This window comes from Enhydra lutris, unplaced genomic scaffold (genome assembly GCF_002288905.1).
Source record: "Enhydra lutris kenyoni isolate GAN:26980312 unplaced genomic scaffold, ASM228890v2 scaffoldscaffold9, whole genome shotgun sequence".
NCBI lineage: Eukaryota > Metazoa > Chordata > Mammalia > Carnivora > Mustelidae > Enhydra > Enhydra lutris.
This window is the reverse complement of record NW_019154093.1, coordinates 63,619,485-63,635,251: the sequence shown is the minus strand read 5'-3', so window position 1 is coordinate 63,635,251 and position 15,767 is coordinate 63,619,485.

Here is a 15,767-nt window from a genome sequence, read left to right as displayed (position 1 = left end):
GCTGTATTATAAATACAAGAAATAAACACACCAAAGGGAGTAGGGGAACAGGTGCTAGCAAAAGCAAAATTGGAAATTAGTAGTCTGTAAAGCAAAAGGCAAAAGTAACTATACATAAGCACTGCAGTATATTTGGTAAAGTTGCTTCCTATAGGGTTTTGGGGTAACAATTCTGGTACTGTCATACATACACACTGACACTGAATAAGTAAGTAAAGATGATGAGAGCCAGGTTTCTTACTTTGGGAATAGGATGTTACAGAGAAAATCAAGTGGAGAGGGTTAGAATGATTGAGTTGGTAAAGGATTAGAGATAGAAACATGAGTAGGAACTCATATTTAGCTTGATATAGGCACAGATGAATACATAGAAAAATATTCATGGAGATTTACATATACAAGGGTTAGTATACACACACATATTTTTTTGCTCTAGTTGCTGAGAAAACCTAGAAACAATGATACTCCACTAGCAATAAGCCCACCTGGTATACCAATCTTGGTCTCTAATACCATTCTCCAATAAAAGGAACTGGGGATCCTTGGAGCAATGACTGCTTCCAGAATTGGTGCAGGGAATATATGAGTCTGGAACATCTTGTAGTGCCAGAAAGTAAGACAATGCTAAACATATACACACACACTGTTATGAACTGAATACTGTGTCCCCCAAAATTCATATATTGAATCCCTAATCCTCAATGTGATAATATCTGTAGATGGAGACTTTGAGAAATGATTAGGTTCAGATGATGGTTGGGCCCCCATGATGGGATTTGTATCTTTTAAGGAAAGGAAGAGAGAGTTGCTTATGAGTGCTCCCTCTCTCTCTATCCCAATCTTTCTCTCTCATAGTCTTTCAATCTCTTTGTCTCTCCACCATGTAAAGATACAGGAAGCCTGGAAAATAGCTCTTTATAAACACACTGACAGGGCTTCCGGGAACCAGATGAAAGGAAGGAGGAAATGATATTTACGGCTAATGAGTCACCTTTCCCCAGTGACAGATAAAAGCAACAACCAACTGACAAATGAACAAATAACAACAACCCCTTGTCCCACCACCACCATTTCTAAAAATACATTTCTAAAAATTTTATTTAGAACATCGGAGCCTCTAAGTAAAATTCTAAGGTTGAGAATATGATTGGATCACATATTATTACAGGAGAATTTTGGCTCCATGATCCCAACTAAACACTGGACAGTCAGGTATTATAAGATAACATAGTTGCATGGTGCTGAATGTGACTACCTTACACAGAAGTAACCAGCCATGAGGACTTCGCCAGCAGGTAATAGAATATTTTGATAAACTGGTAAGTATTTTTCTTCTCCTCTTCTCTGTCTCTCTCTCTCTCTCTCTCTCTCTCTCTTTTTTTTTTTTTGCCTTTCCCCTATTCGTTTGGTGTGATTATAGCCTCAGATAAGGGTTACTAAACAGAACATGAGTAAAAAGAGTTAAATTTTAGCTTTTTCATTTCAAAAGCTGATATCCAAGAACAAGGTTATGCTATATCATAAAATTTGGGATAAAATGTGATCCGTCAATTTCTATATTGCTCATCTTCCTATCAAGGATAAAAATTGGGCCCCTGGGTGGCTCAGTGGGTGAAGCCACTGCCTTCGGCTCAGGTTATGATCTCAGGGTCCTGGGATCGAGTCCCGCATCAGGCTCTCTGCTCAGCAGGGAGCCTGCTTCCTCCTCTCTCTCTCTGCCTGCCTCTCTGCCTACTTGTGATCTCTGTCAAATAAATAAATAAAATCTTTAAAAAAAATTAGTCACTGCCAGGTTTCTGAGAAAAGAACATTGTGATCTTTTCTATAAATAAAAATGTGATCCCTACATGTTTCATAACTCCTAACCCTCATTCCAGCTCTGACAAATTTCTAGTGTGGCCAGAGTTGCAGAATAATGTGTTCCCTGTGCCCCAGGGAAGAGAGAGCAGGATGCTCTGGAAGGCTTGTCTTCAGGAAAGAGAAGTAATCTGTACTTACATGTGTGGACCAAGAACAAAATAGATGATGGCCATGTCATTGTTCATCACACAGAAAAGTGAAAATGACTGAAGAGCAGGTGTCTACACCCTCTTACTGAGACTTTGGCACTTTATCAACCCCCTAGAATTTAGAAGCAACTCTGGGAGAGAGGGAGAAGCAGCTTTACAGTGGCTGATATTTTTATTTTTCCATTTGGCCAGTTAAGGATTCAAAATAAAAATTAAGTTCTAATTAGAGAATTAAGTGATATTTCTAGTGAATGTAACTGAGTCTGAAGTCTAAGGTTAGTAACTACTACATTTTTATCAACACTTGAAAAAAGGAAAGGATGCCTTTCTTAAAAACCATAACTTTGAGAAGTTACTGTAAATATAAAGTGAGAAGAGTTATATTAAAGGAAGAAATCGAGAAAGACTAGTTATATAAAATATTCCATGTGTTTCCTCACAGTCCTTATCTCCTTTGTAATTAGGCAGGGTGATGTAACTTTTTCTGGCCATTGGGCTATGAGTGAAAATGACATGTGTCATTTCTGGTTTAAGTGGTTAACTGCTCAGATGAAAACTCCCTGTACCTTTCAAATGTGATGAAGTAACTGAGGAGGTCACATGCTCCAGAAGGTGCTATCAAAAGAAAGTGGAACCTCTGGAATCTAGGTCCTAGTTACTATATGGAGCAGAGGCTCCCTGTCAACCCAAATAGGGTATGTAGTATGAGTAAAGATTTATGTCTCTGAAATTTCTGGAGTAATTTGTCATTGCAGCAGAGCCTAACCTATACTTACCAATATATTATTGAATACCCCACATTTACAATAACATGAATCTATTAAATATCATATTTTGTGTTATGTAAAACAAAGCTAGAGTATAAATTCAGGTTATTAAAATAATACCAATTGTGTGAATTGACATAGATTAAAGCACTGATGGCAGAATTATGAGTATTTTATATTTCCTCCTTTACCTTTTGTTTTACAGTTTTCTTACCACAGATTCAGAAAAAAATAAAATGTGAGTAAAAAATGATCATATACCCCTCAAAACCTAAGAAAACTGAGATATGTATTATATGTAGTATTGGCTACTGTAATAGGAAGTAGGACATATATTTTTTTTCTTTCAAATTGAAACTAAGATTTGCTGGGGCACAAATCTCTGAATTTCTTTAACTTTCCATTATTAAAATATCAATCTGAAGCTTCAAGCACTTGTTGAGTATTTATTCAGTGGTCAGTAATATGTTATATGTTTTTAAAGATAAAAAAAGAAATAATGAGTTAATGGATTATTATACTCAACAAAATCTTACCTGGTGATGAAGACTTAGATAAGCAAGAATTGATATACAATGACACAGAAATACAACTCTCCTTCTTCATTCTACTATATGTGTGGATATATGTAAATGCACTGTAAATGCAGTGCCTGGCATAAAGTAATCTCTCAATAAACGGTAGCTCTTTTTATTATTCAGTCCCACCCTGTAGTTTTACTCATGGAAAAAAACATGCATATTCAAGATTTGGGGAACTGAACAAAGTCATAAGGCTAAATTAATTCATAATATACTTGATAAACAGTATTAAATGTACTAAGTACCCCAGCAAACACATAGAACTAATAAATATGGGAAAATGGACTATGAAAGGTAATCAATCGCTATCTAGTTTTCCAACCAGGAATTCTCAGAATGTACTTTTTTTTTTTCTTAAAGATTTTATTTATTTATTTGTTAGAGAGAGAGAGAGAGAGAGAGAGCATGAGCACAGGCAGACAGAGTGGTAGGCAGAGGCAGAGGGAGAAGCAGGCTCCCTGACGAGCAAGGAGCCCGATGTGGGACTCGATCCCAGGACGCTGGGATCATGACCTGAGCCGAAGGCAGCCGCTTAACCAACTGAGCCACCCAGGCGTCCCCAGAATGTACCTTTTGATCTTACCTTCTTCTTCACACTTTTTATCCACTTCCTCTTTGATCCACTTTATCATATCAAATGAATGTCGATTTCTCTGGTTTTAGGCTTTGTTGTACCCTTCATGGTTTAGGGTAGGTAGTACAGCAAATCATGGTAGGCAGTGGCAAATTAAGGACAGCAAAAAAAAAAAAAAAAAAGTTGTCAGGGGAAGTGTTTTTAGGGTAAGAAGCCAGGTGAGATCTTGGAGTAAGAAGCAGAATATGACTCCATGGGATATAGTTAATTAACTATAGTGGAAGCTGGGGAAGGAGAAAATGAAGAGAGACAGAATAGAGGAGTTTAACAAGAGTTAGGGGAATGGGGACATTTATTCTCTTATCTAGAATGGTGTTACTCACACTGGTAATCCATTTACTATCAGGTAACTGGATACAAGCAAGGTCAGGGATGAGAAAAAGGTACTAATGACAGGGATTACTGAGAGAAGTATCATGGAGAGGGAGAAGGAATGAGTCGAATGACTTGAAAGACTAGATTTGGCATTGAGAAAAATGGGCAGCAATCCATATGGGAGCCACAGCATGAGAAAAGGAAGATTGAGGTAAAAGCAGACTGATTTGCTTTTGGGGTAATGAGGATTTTGCCCTAACCCTGTCCCTATTAGTCCTTCTGTTCTCCTTTAGGGTTGTCAATACCATGGCATTTGAGAAAGACAGGAATAGCTGTTTTATGACAAATGGACCCGACCACAAAGAAATGAATTTGAGAGCACTGGCATAGCATGCATATGCTACAAACAATCGTCTTCGGCTGGTAAGCCACCCAACTGTGCCAGACTCAAACTAATGACCTTGGGGTGAAAGGTTCTATAATCACATTTCTGATCACCAAGGCTTTTCATGTTTCCTAAACTCTTTTCCTTAACATTCTACAGTGTGTTTATTTTCATGGCTATAAACTTGTACTCAGATTTGCAGTGATATTTACTACTAAATTGCAGAGTATTTTAACTGATGTTAGTTCAAATCAATTCTGGGGAAACTTTTCAGCCAAGGGAATTGCAAGCTAGCTGGTTGACATTGGAGGTCAAATACTCCAGGGTATGGGTCTCAAATCACTTAATTCTTCACCGCAAATTAGAAATGGGACTCCAGCTGGTGCTAAAGAATAAGACAGACTTGCTGTATAAGGACAAGCTGCTGCTTGGATTTCGAGTCTTTATATTCCTAAAATAAAAAATTTGAAACTCAATTTCCCTCCCCCAATCTCATTCTTTCAGAGTAAAAGCTTTCTTAACAACAGCAAAAATCTGGCCACCTGATTTCAATACATAAATCTTGCCAAGGTATAAAAATAAAATACGATTTAAGCAGCAACCTGTAATCTCCTGTTGACGACCAGCTGTGCCTCCTATTAGTATTAATGGAAGTTACACAGGCATAATAAGAAGGAGAGGAAAATGCCACCTTATGCTTTTTGCACACCTTAACATTTTTTACAGCAAGTCTGATTACAAGGGTTTACTTGAGCGGCAATTAAACACTGATTGATTACTAAGTACAATTTGTATTCCAGGCAACATGCAAATGGCAATGAAATTCTCAGATAGGGAATGGAATAAATTTTTCTCACATCAGAGAGAGAATCACATTTTTTAAACAGCAAGTGTTTTCTTATATGAAGAAAAGAGGTTCACTCTAAGTTTTTTTTATAATATATTTTTATCCAAAGACAATAAGCCTTGATTCACTTTAGAAAGAATAAATGATATGATTTCTGCAAATTGTACTTTCCACTTCACCTTCAGACTACAATACTCTTTCCATGATAACAAACTATATGGACGGAAAGCATAATATTCAGTCACAAATACACTGACTTTGGCTATAGTCACAGCTATAAACAATATGTTTTTTTCATCAGATTTTGACATTGCAGAAATAATGTGGATTTTAAATTGAAAGTGAAGTGAAAGGTTGATTTATTAAATGTCTATCAGGTGCCAGACACTATTCTAGGTACAGGCAATACAGTAGAGAATAAAAAAGTAAACAGTCCTTGATCACAGTACTTATGATCTGGAAGGAGACAATAAACAAATATACAAATACAGATATAATGCCAGTGTGTATGCAGCAGAGGAAAATATTTAGGAGAAAGAGAAAGAAGATGACATGTATGTGTGTCTATGCATGTTCAGGAGAAAATGATGGAACAAGAGAATTTAGAGCTTTCCATTTGCTGTTCCCTATGTGCAGAATTTCCTGATCCAACATTGTTGAATGGTCACCTGGTTTGTATCATGCTGGTGTTAATCTAAGGACAAAGAATAGAAAGAGCTGAGAATTTGGTATATTGGACAAATGGTTAAGACCTGAGTGGCTAAAGTGACGTGAAATGGAGAAGAAAGGGAGGAGATGAAATTGAAGACATAGGGATGTTCAGAATATTATGATTTAAAGATGGTTTTAACCAGCCATCTACCTGCTATATGTATGTTAAGGGATACATTATAAGTGTGATCTACCTTGGAATCCGCATTCTTCCTGAAAAACTGGCTGATGTATCACTGTTTCCACTTCTTGACAACAGAATGTAAAAGAGAAACTACAGTTAATGTTCTTATAAACAGAGGTGTTTAAAAAGAAAAGCCAGGGGCACCTGGGTAGCTCAGTGGGTTAAAGCCTCTGCCTTCGGTTCAGGTCATGATCCTAGGATCCTGGGATTGAACTCCACATCGGGCTCTCTGCTCTGCGGGGGCGGGGAGCCTGCTTCCCTTCCTCTCTCTCTGCGTACTGTGATCTCTGTCTGTCAAATAAATAAATAAAATCTTAAAAAAAAAAAAAAAGTCAGGAATTGTTACTGTTTAATGTATTGTTGTAAATTGCAGAGAAGCTGGAAGAAAAGCAAAGAAAGAGTGATATCTATAAAATAAAAAATTAGAAAAGACTATTGAGATCATATTGTCCAGCAGCTTGCCTTTCTTAGACAGGGATACAGGGTTGTTTATGTTCTTTTTGCAGATTTCCAGGTATAAATACTTAATATCTCCCTTAGTAGTCCATGCTAATATTTTATTACTTTGACACAGAGGTTGTTTTCTTTTATCTAATTAAACTATCTCATGATTTATTAAGCCCATTTCCTGATCTGATGCCAAAATAGAAAACAACTGCTTACTATTTCTATTTAAAAATTTATTTAAATATGAAAAATTATTCAAACTAACTTTATCTTCTCTATGTTAAATGATATCAAATTCTCTCATCTTTCTCTATTTTTATCACTTTAGGCACATTTTTCTTATTCTGAGAACAACCTATTTTAAAGTATGAATTACTACTTGTATCAATGCATCATGAGTTGTTTAGAAATTCATGTTATATGTTTAGCAATTTAGCTTAGTTCAAATGATGGGAGAAAGAATAGTATTTAATCATTATATTTGCATGAAAGTCTTTAATACAGCTCATAATCTAGGCATGGATTTACTATATGTATCAATCATAAATATATATATATATGTAGTTGATATAGTCATATATGTTACTTATATGTACTCATATATATGAAATGTTTCATACTGTAGCACAGAAAAGCCACGATATAGATGATATGATTTCCCAAACATCAGGATTATTATGGATCACAGACAGAATAAAATAGAACAGAATAGAATAGAATATGATATATATATAGAGAGAGAAATAGAGAGAGAAACAAAGGCAGGCAGACAGAGAGACTCTGCAGGGGAACATAGGCACTATTACTCCAATTCAAGGCAGAATAATAAGATAGAAGGTATACTGAGTGAAAGAGTCCTGGGCAGGATCAGCTACCTAGAAACGTTATGAAAATATACAGTTAATCTTACTATGCCTATAGGAACTTTAAAAGTTAGTATAGGGATTCCTGGGTGGCTCAGTTGGTTAAGCATCTGCTTTTGACTCAGGTCATGATTCCAGGGTCCTGGGATGGAGCCCCTGGTCCGGCTTTCTGCTCAGCTGGGAGCCTGCTTCTCCTCCTCCCACTGCCTGCTGCTCTGCCTGCTTGTGCACTCTCTCTCTCTGTCAAATACATAAATAAAATCTTAAAAAAAAAACTATCATTCTCCATGAAGAAAACTAAAACTGCACTTTAAACAACAATGCATTTAAAACAAACAAAATCCACTAATTTCTAGTATTGTTTTAATAATTCCTTCAAAAAATCAGTTATCACAAATTCCAACAAATTCATAAGCACTAGTTTCTCTACGTTTAAATTCAGATTATGATGATGATTAAATCAGAAATAGGTGTAATGTCCTAGGCATACAATTGATGATGAATAAAGAGAGGTATTTTATTAGCTCTAAGTAAAATTAATGATTAAGCGTGCATGGTTCAACAGAGTACGCAATACAGCAATCAATGGTAGTTAAGGCTAGTACAGATGGGAAGGTGGCTCTGTCCATATACTCTAGTCATTCATTATCCGGCAACAACAAGTGTGAGCCAGGAAAATCTTTCCCTAAAACAACAGTGGATGCCAAGATCCTAACTGCTCAATACAATCTCTCAGAAAGAACCATTTGGTGGCCTTTAAATAGAAAGTATGATGCCAAAAGAATGCTTTCGGTTCCATATTTTTTAATCTACAAATTGCAAATAGTTGTGTTGAAAAATGTTTATTGACTGAAAGATGTATTATATTCTTTAGGGGACCAAAATCAATCCTGAAATATGCTAATGTTGTTATATCCTAATGGTGGTGCTGATGGGGACAAAAAAATATCATAAAGCCCTTAAGAAACAAACTTTTGTGTGTGTGACACAGATGGCTGGAATAAATTATGGGGCTCAATAAAAAGCAGTTCAATTTAGTTTTAAAATCCATTTGGACATTTATCAAAGATCACATTGTGAAATGTATTTGTGCTACTTGGAAGAGTCATACTAATCAGCATCCCCCCTTCTTGCACCCTACCCCACCTTCCAAAAAAAGGAAAAGAAGAAAAAAACTAATAGCAGTTCTTTCAACCGAAGCCTAAAACAAGATTCTTGAAATTTATGAGTTCAGTGATGACGATAAATTGAGTAACTTATTGAAAAAGTATACTGGGTGGTAATATATGGATATACATACACACAGACACACATCACATCCAATGGCACAGACATGTAACATATTAGTCTTTCTAAAAGAATGTTAAATGGTTATTCTGCCTAAGATACAAACTACCAAAAATGCATTCTCTTGCACTGTAAATCGGATGCAAATTTTTTAAAAAAGACATGATAAGGGCACTTAGGTGGCTCAGTTGGTTAACTGTCTGCCTGGGACTCAGGTCATGACCCTGAGGTCTTGGGAGCCAGCCCAACATTTGGTTCCCTGCTCAGTAGGGAGTCTGCTTCTCTCTCTTCCTTTGCCCCTCCCTCTCCTACTGCCCCTCCCCCAGATTATGCTCATGCAGGTTTCCTCTCTTTCTCTCTCTCTCTCAAAATAAATATATAAAATCTTTTTTTTTTAAAGATATGATAACATTTTCAATAGATGGAGAAGATAATGCTCAGAATTCTTGAAAAAATAAAATTAATGAAACTCTATGTTTAGATATGAAATAAGGAAATGTAAAATATTTTCAAATTTATTGAAAATATTCTAAGTACTTTAGATGGATGATTATACTTATCATATATTGCCAAGTGAACTGCCAAGACAAGAATAAGAACAGAAAATATGCTTCAGAGTAAGCCTCTAGTTTAGAGTTTCTCTGATTGGCATACATGATAAATTTCAATTTTTAAACATCAAAAGATGCACTAGAGCAAGTACCACTGGGTAAGTACATAAGCAGACTGATTTTTAGTTCACTTGTTCATTGGATCAAAATATAATAGAGCACACTTACTTATTTCCAGACATTAGATAAGCTGAAGGGTTCAAAGATTAATAAGACATCGTCTTTGCCCTTGAATAATTCTTTCTGATGGGGAGAAAGACACATAAATGTATAATATTCAATATTAAATGCTAATATAGAAGCATGAAAAAATGGTAAGGGACTATAACCTACTAGCTGTTCCATGCATTCATCCAAAATACTTGTTGAGCATATACAGTGTGCCAAGCACTGGTCCAGACTGGGAATCCAGCAGTGAATAAAACAACCTAATAAAATTAACATTTTAAAAAATAGATTTCCATAGGAAAATGTAGGCAATGAACAAATATAAAATTAAAACAAATAGAATGTTGGTTTATATTAAATGCTGTAAAGAAAAATAAAGCAGGAAGGTGGAAATAGTGAATGTGAGAAATGCACGTGACAGTTTTCAACTTGGTGGTCACAGAAGAACTTACCAAAGAGGTAAACTTTATGTCAGTGCTTGAACCTGATGAGAAGCTAGCCATCAAAATATCTGTAGAATATTGCAAGCAGAGGAAACAAGAAGTGGAAAAGCCTGTGTGGATGGAGTTGGAGAAAACAGAGATACCACGAATTAGAAGGAGAGAAAACAAGCAGCTACATTATTGATGCGTGTAGGCCACTATGTAGAATTTTTTTTATTGGGTGAAATGGGAATCCTTGGTAAGTTTGGAGCAAAAGACTGACAGGCTTATTGTTTTACAGGGTAAATAAATCAATACATTCAAATGATTATTTTGTGAGAGGACATTCTTCAAACACTCAGATTATTTTGTCTAGTGAGATAAAACTTAAGTAGTTCTCACTATTTGCCAGCTTCTGTACCTTAAAAAATTTTACCTAGGACTATGAGAATATTAGTATTTCTATTTGCCAGTTTCAATAATGCTTAAAGACTTTTAAACCAGGAACGTGATGACAATAGTAATTATTTTCCTTTAATGGACTGTAGAACATTATAGATAATTTTGGTATATTTTCATATAAAATACTTCATATGTAAACTACAGAGTGCCTGACATGGGCCAAGCACCATAGTACAAATAATAAAGGCCTTACATGCATATATACACATTTAAATTTATAAAAGGTAAATGTGTTTCTGCATTATTGCTCAAAATGCAATGGAGTTTTAAAAGTAATTTTTATGTTTTCCTATAATTAACTGAAACATGATTGTGACTTGTCCATATATAATTAGACCTTATAATCTCATATTCTCTTGGATATACTAGCAGTATCATCCCCTGATATTAATATTCCCCCTCAATTGATATAATTGAATTGTATGAATTCAAGTTATTAATCAGTTACATTTTATAGGAGATTTATGTTGTTACTTTATTTTTGCATAAAGAACTTTGGATTGAGCCATACTTTTAGGTTAATTTTGTATATAGCATAATCGTTCTCTCTTAAGATGACAATATCAGAAATAAAGTTGTTGGGTCAAAGAAAATGCACATGTTTAAAGTTTGGCTATATATTGTTAAATTGCTCTACCTATATATTGTAACAAGTTTTTGCTCATTATAGAATCTTATGTACCCATTAACTTTCTTACAACTTAATCACTCCTTAAAATATTTTTTTGCCAGCCTAATAGGTGAGAAATCATGTCATTAAATTGTTTTTTTTTTTAATCAACCACTTGTATTCTAAAAGGGAATCCATTCTAGCATGTAGGATAAAAGGGTAAGGCATACTCAAAACCACCAAGAGCCTTACAGTCTAGGGAAGGTGGCAATCATAGAAACAAACTACAGAACAAGAACAGCATGCCATTCATTATTCAGATGATTAAAAATGGATCATCATAGTTTTATGTTAGAAAACAGAAATAGAGACGCTGATCGAGACAGAAATCCTTCTGGGGTGCAGGTTTTTCTTTCCAGACTGATTAAAAACACAGGGCTCTGCTTCATAAGTATAACAAAATACTAAATAACAATGACATTAATATATGGTAGAAAATTCACTATTTTGGTTTCCAGTGACAATGATTACCACCCTGGCTGGCATATGGAAGAAATAACTGATCCTATCCCCAGAAATCACTTGCTTGGTTGATTTTAAAACACTCACCCAAGTGAATATATGAATATGCATTACATATATGTGACAATCAGAGTGATACTTCAAAAATACGTATTTGATCACGTCATTCCTCTGCTCAAAAAAAAAAAAATAAATAAAATAAAATCCATGGTTTCCCACTTCTTCTAGGATAAAGTTCAAAATCCTGAACTAAGGCTAAAATACCACATGGCAACACTCTGGGTCATTCTCCCCATAGCTGCCTCAGCTCCACCTATCCGAACCTCTTTTTCCTTCTACCAGGACACCTCAGCCTTGGAGCCTTTGCACAGGCTACTTTCTTGCCTGGAATGCTTTTGATCTCTTCCTTTTTGTGTTAACTTTGTCTCTCAGATCTTAGCAGCAAGGGCAATTACTTAAGAAGTCCTTCACTGATTTCCCAGGTCCCTCTGCTATAACAGTCCTCTATTTTACGTTGATATTGTTCTTCACAGTAAATATTATATTACTGTGTGATTACTTGACAAATGTTCACTTCATCTAAATCATCTGCAAGCTGCATGAGCATATAAGAATTCACTTATATTTTGCTCACCATGGTATCTTTAGTTTTTGTTATTGTAACTAGTGCATATTGGGCACACAGTTGTTTGTGATATTAATAAATGGATGAACAAATACAGAAATATTTCATCATACTGAAATAAATAAGACTTTATTATGGGAGTCAATTTTTCTATGTTTAGACATGTGGATAATTAAGTGCATTTTACCTGAGATAGATTCTATCAGTTAAACAACATACAGTGGTGAAAATGCAGCTTAGGTCCCTTAAGTAGTGGACCATGAGAAAGAAATGTACATGCAGGAAATTTCTTGGGAAGGGCTGTCTCGAAGAGGACTTCTGGAGGTGGGAGATGAAGCAGGATGGGTAGAAGGAGAAGCTGAACTCTACTGCAATCTCAACAAAAGTCTCAGATGATCCCTCAAGGGACCTCGAAAGTTGAGATGGCCCCTCAAAGATGTCTTGAATAGAGGCAAGTGCCAGGCATTTATAGCCCTGCATCAGTCGTCATTGGATACCTGCTACCCTGGGCAGAGACATGATCCTTAGGTGAATGTCTCTTTAGCCAGAGGCATTTTCCAAAGAGGGACCTAACAGAGAGTTATCAACCACCAACACTCCCAGAAGTTGTGGGAATTTGTATCTCAGCTCTGAGTGGATTGGGCAGAAGGATGGGGATATGTGAGGCACACCACTGGCATCCAATATAGATGACCAAAAGGCATAACTGTGAATAATTTATATCAGGTTCTATCTCAATCCCAAATGCAGATGTGCTTGAAATTACAAAAGAATAAAATTCCAGCAAGAAAACAAACTGACAGCTTTAAATGACAGTTGCTAGAATTATGGTGACTTTTGATGTTGAGAGAAAAGCCCAAAGAAAAGTCTTCAAGGTAATAAGGTAATATTCATTCTAGAGGATATTTTTTCCCCACTTTAAGTCAGATAACTCTATCAACCTCCTATTCACACTGCATTTTACCCAAAGTCATTCATGGTGAATCATGAGCCAATGATGTTTTTCTAGAATATGAGGGCATATCTTTAAATTTTTAATATTTAACTAACATTACATGGCATTTTACAAAATACAATCACATAAATTTAACATTTAATTCTTATAATAACCCCATTTGGTTAGACCACTTACTCAAAATCACTATATGACAGTGTGTGTTTTGAACTAGTGGCTTAAATTTTGTGATAACAAGGGCAATGTCTGTAATATATGGTGAGGTATCACTCATGCCTATCACAGTGCCTGAAATAGCACTCAATAAACAATCATTGAATAAACTTCTGAGAGGGATTTGTAGTTTCTGTGTTAGCTGTGCTTTTTTATGGCATTTTGATAGATATGCATATATGTAGCACCCATGTGTATTATGCATGTATGGTTATAAAGGATACATGGTATATCTAGTTGAATAAATTATACCAAGTTTATTCCATATAATATGAACTAACATATACATTATGGTCTCTTTGAGTAGCAACACTAGAGATTTTTGACCCAGCTGATTTTTAATCATTATCTTGGTCAGTTTGGATAGGAATTAATCTGGCCTTAAAAAAATCAGATAGGTAAGATAAGTCTCACGATTAAAGTCTCACTTTTTGGGGGAAAACACCTTCCAAGGAGTGTCGGGGAAAAAAAAAAAACTGCTTAATGCTAGACTACAGGGGAAAAAATAAAACATATGGAAATCTGCATTTTTATTGTGTTTCTAAATTTGTGGTATTGTATAACTTTTCAGATATGAAAGATGACTCATAAGCTTTCATTCTGATTACAGTAATAATAATCATCATAATAATATTCATTCGTGTAATGTAAACTATTAGGCTGAAATGCATTTTGGTGAATTTGTACACTATTAGATGAGCTGTCTCTCCAAAATCTACAAAAAAATTAACGTGTAACACCTGATATTTGACTGTGCTTCCAGATGGAGGGACAGCTTGACAAATGCCATCATAATTTACAACTTTTAAAAAGTGTGGTGTGAATGCATTTGCAGTAAGCTTTAAACAGTTTGGATTACTTACAGGTACAACTGCTGAATGTGGAATTTCAATGGATTTAAAGTATTATTAGATTCAATCACTGATCATAGAATATAGGTGTGGCATGTGAGCAACGTGATTAAATCCTTTAATTACATATCTTAGTACCATGTACATCTCTTTGGTGAGGTCAGGGGGAATTGTAAAATAGCATTTGAATTTTATATTTGATTATTGGATGCACTGAAGAAGCTCTTACCCTAGAAAGACAGCATATTTTGAACTTATCCTATGGTGATTTAGGAGAATAATAATCACAAAAGGCGAATATGGAAATACAGTGTCTAACTCTTAAGGATAATGTGGACACTTGTATCCCTATAAAACTAAAAACTAAAATATAAAACTAAAATATGCTAACTGATAAGATTTGTAGTAGAGGGCAGTATAAAAGAGCATCTAAGTCTCTATCTCTGGTAGTTAGAAATTTGACTATTGAAGCTCTCTGGTTAAATTGGAGAAGGAGGGCGCCTGGGTGGCTCAGTGGTTAAGGCCTCTGCCTTTGGCTTGGGTCATGATCTCAGGGTCCTGGGATCGAGTTCCGCATCGGGCTCTCTGCTCAGCAGGGAGCCTGCCTCCTCCTCCTCTCTCTCTCTGCCTGCCTCTCGGCCTACTTGTGATCTCTACCTGTCAAATAAATTTAAAAAATCTTAAAAAAAATTAAAAAAAAATTGGAGAAGGAACCATATACATTATAATTAAATACATCATTCACATATTTATGTTATATAGGTATATGTGCATATACCCTTTTCCTCTCCTCCATATATGTGTATGTATGCACATATATACATGTGTGTATATGATAAGTAGTATTATATACCACTTTAAAGTATTATTATATATATATATAATACATATATAGCTCCACGAGGATATAGATGGCTTTGGAGGTAGGTAAGGTATAGCTGTAGGAAAAGGCAGGAACATTTTACTTTGGAACATTACTTTATGAAAAGGAAAGTAGTTAGCTGACGCATTTTAACTATAACTTCATTGATAGATATTGTGATTTACTTTTCAGGAATAAGTGGGATGTTGAGAAAAATACATGGTAAGGTGAAACTAAAGCTTCTGAAATGAACTGCTTAATGCATAAACCACTTTCAGGATCTATTGTGTTCATTCAATCACCAAGTGTTCTTGGTCTCTTATGCTGTAGTCCTGGGCTGGGAGCTGATTATCTGGTAGACAACCAAGTCAGACATGAGCCTCTCTTCCTGGAATGTGTACATTCTACACAGAAGAGAGTTATTAAACAAGTCACA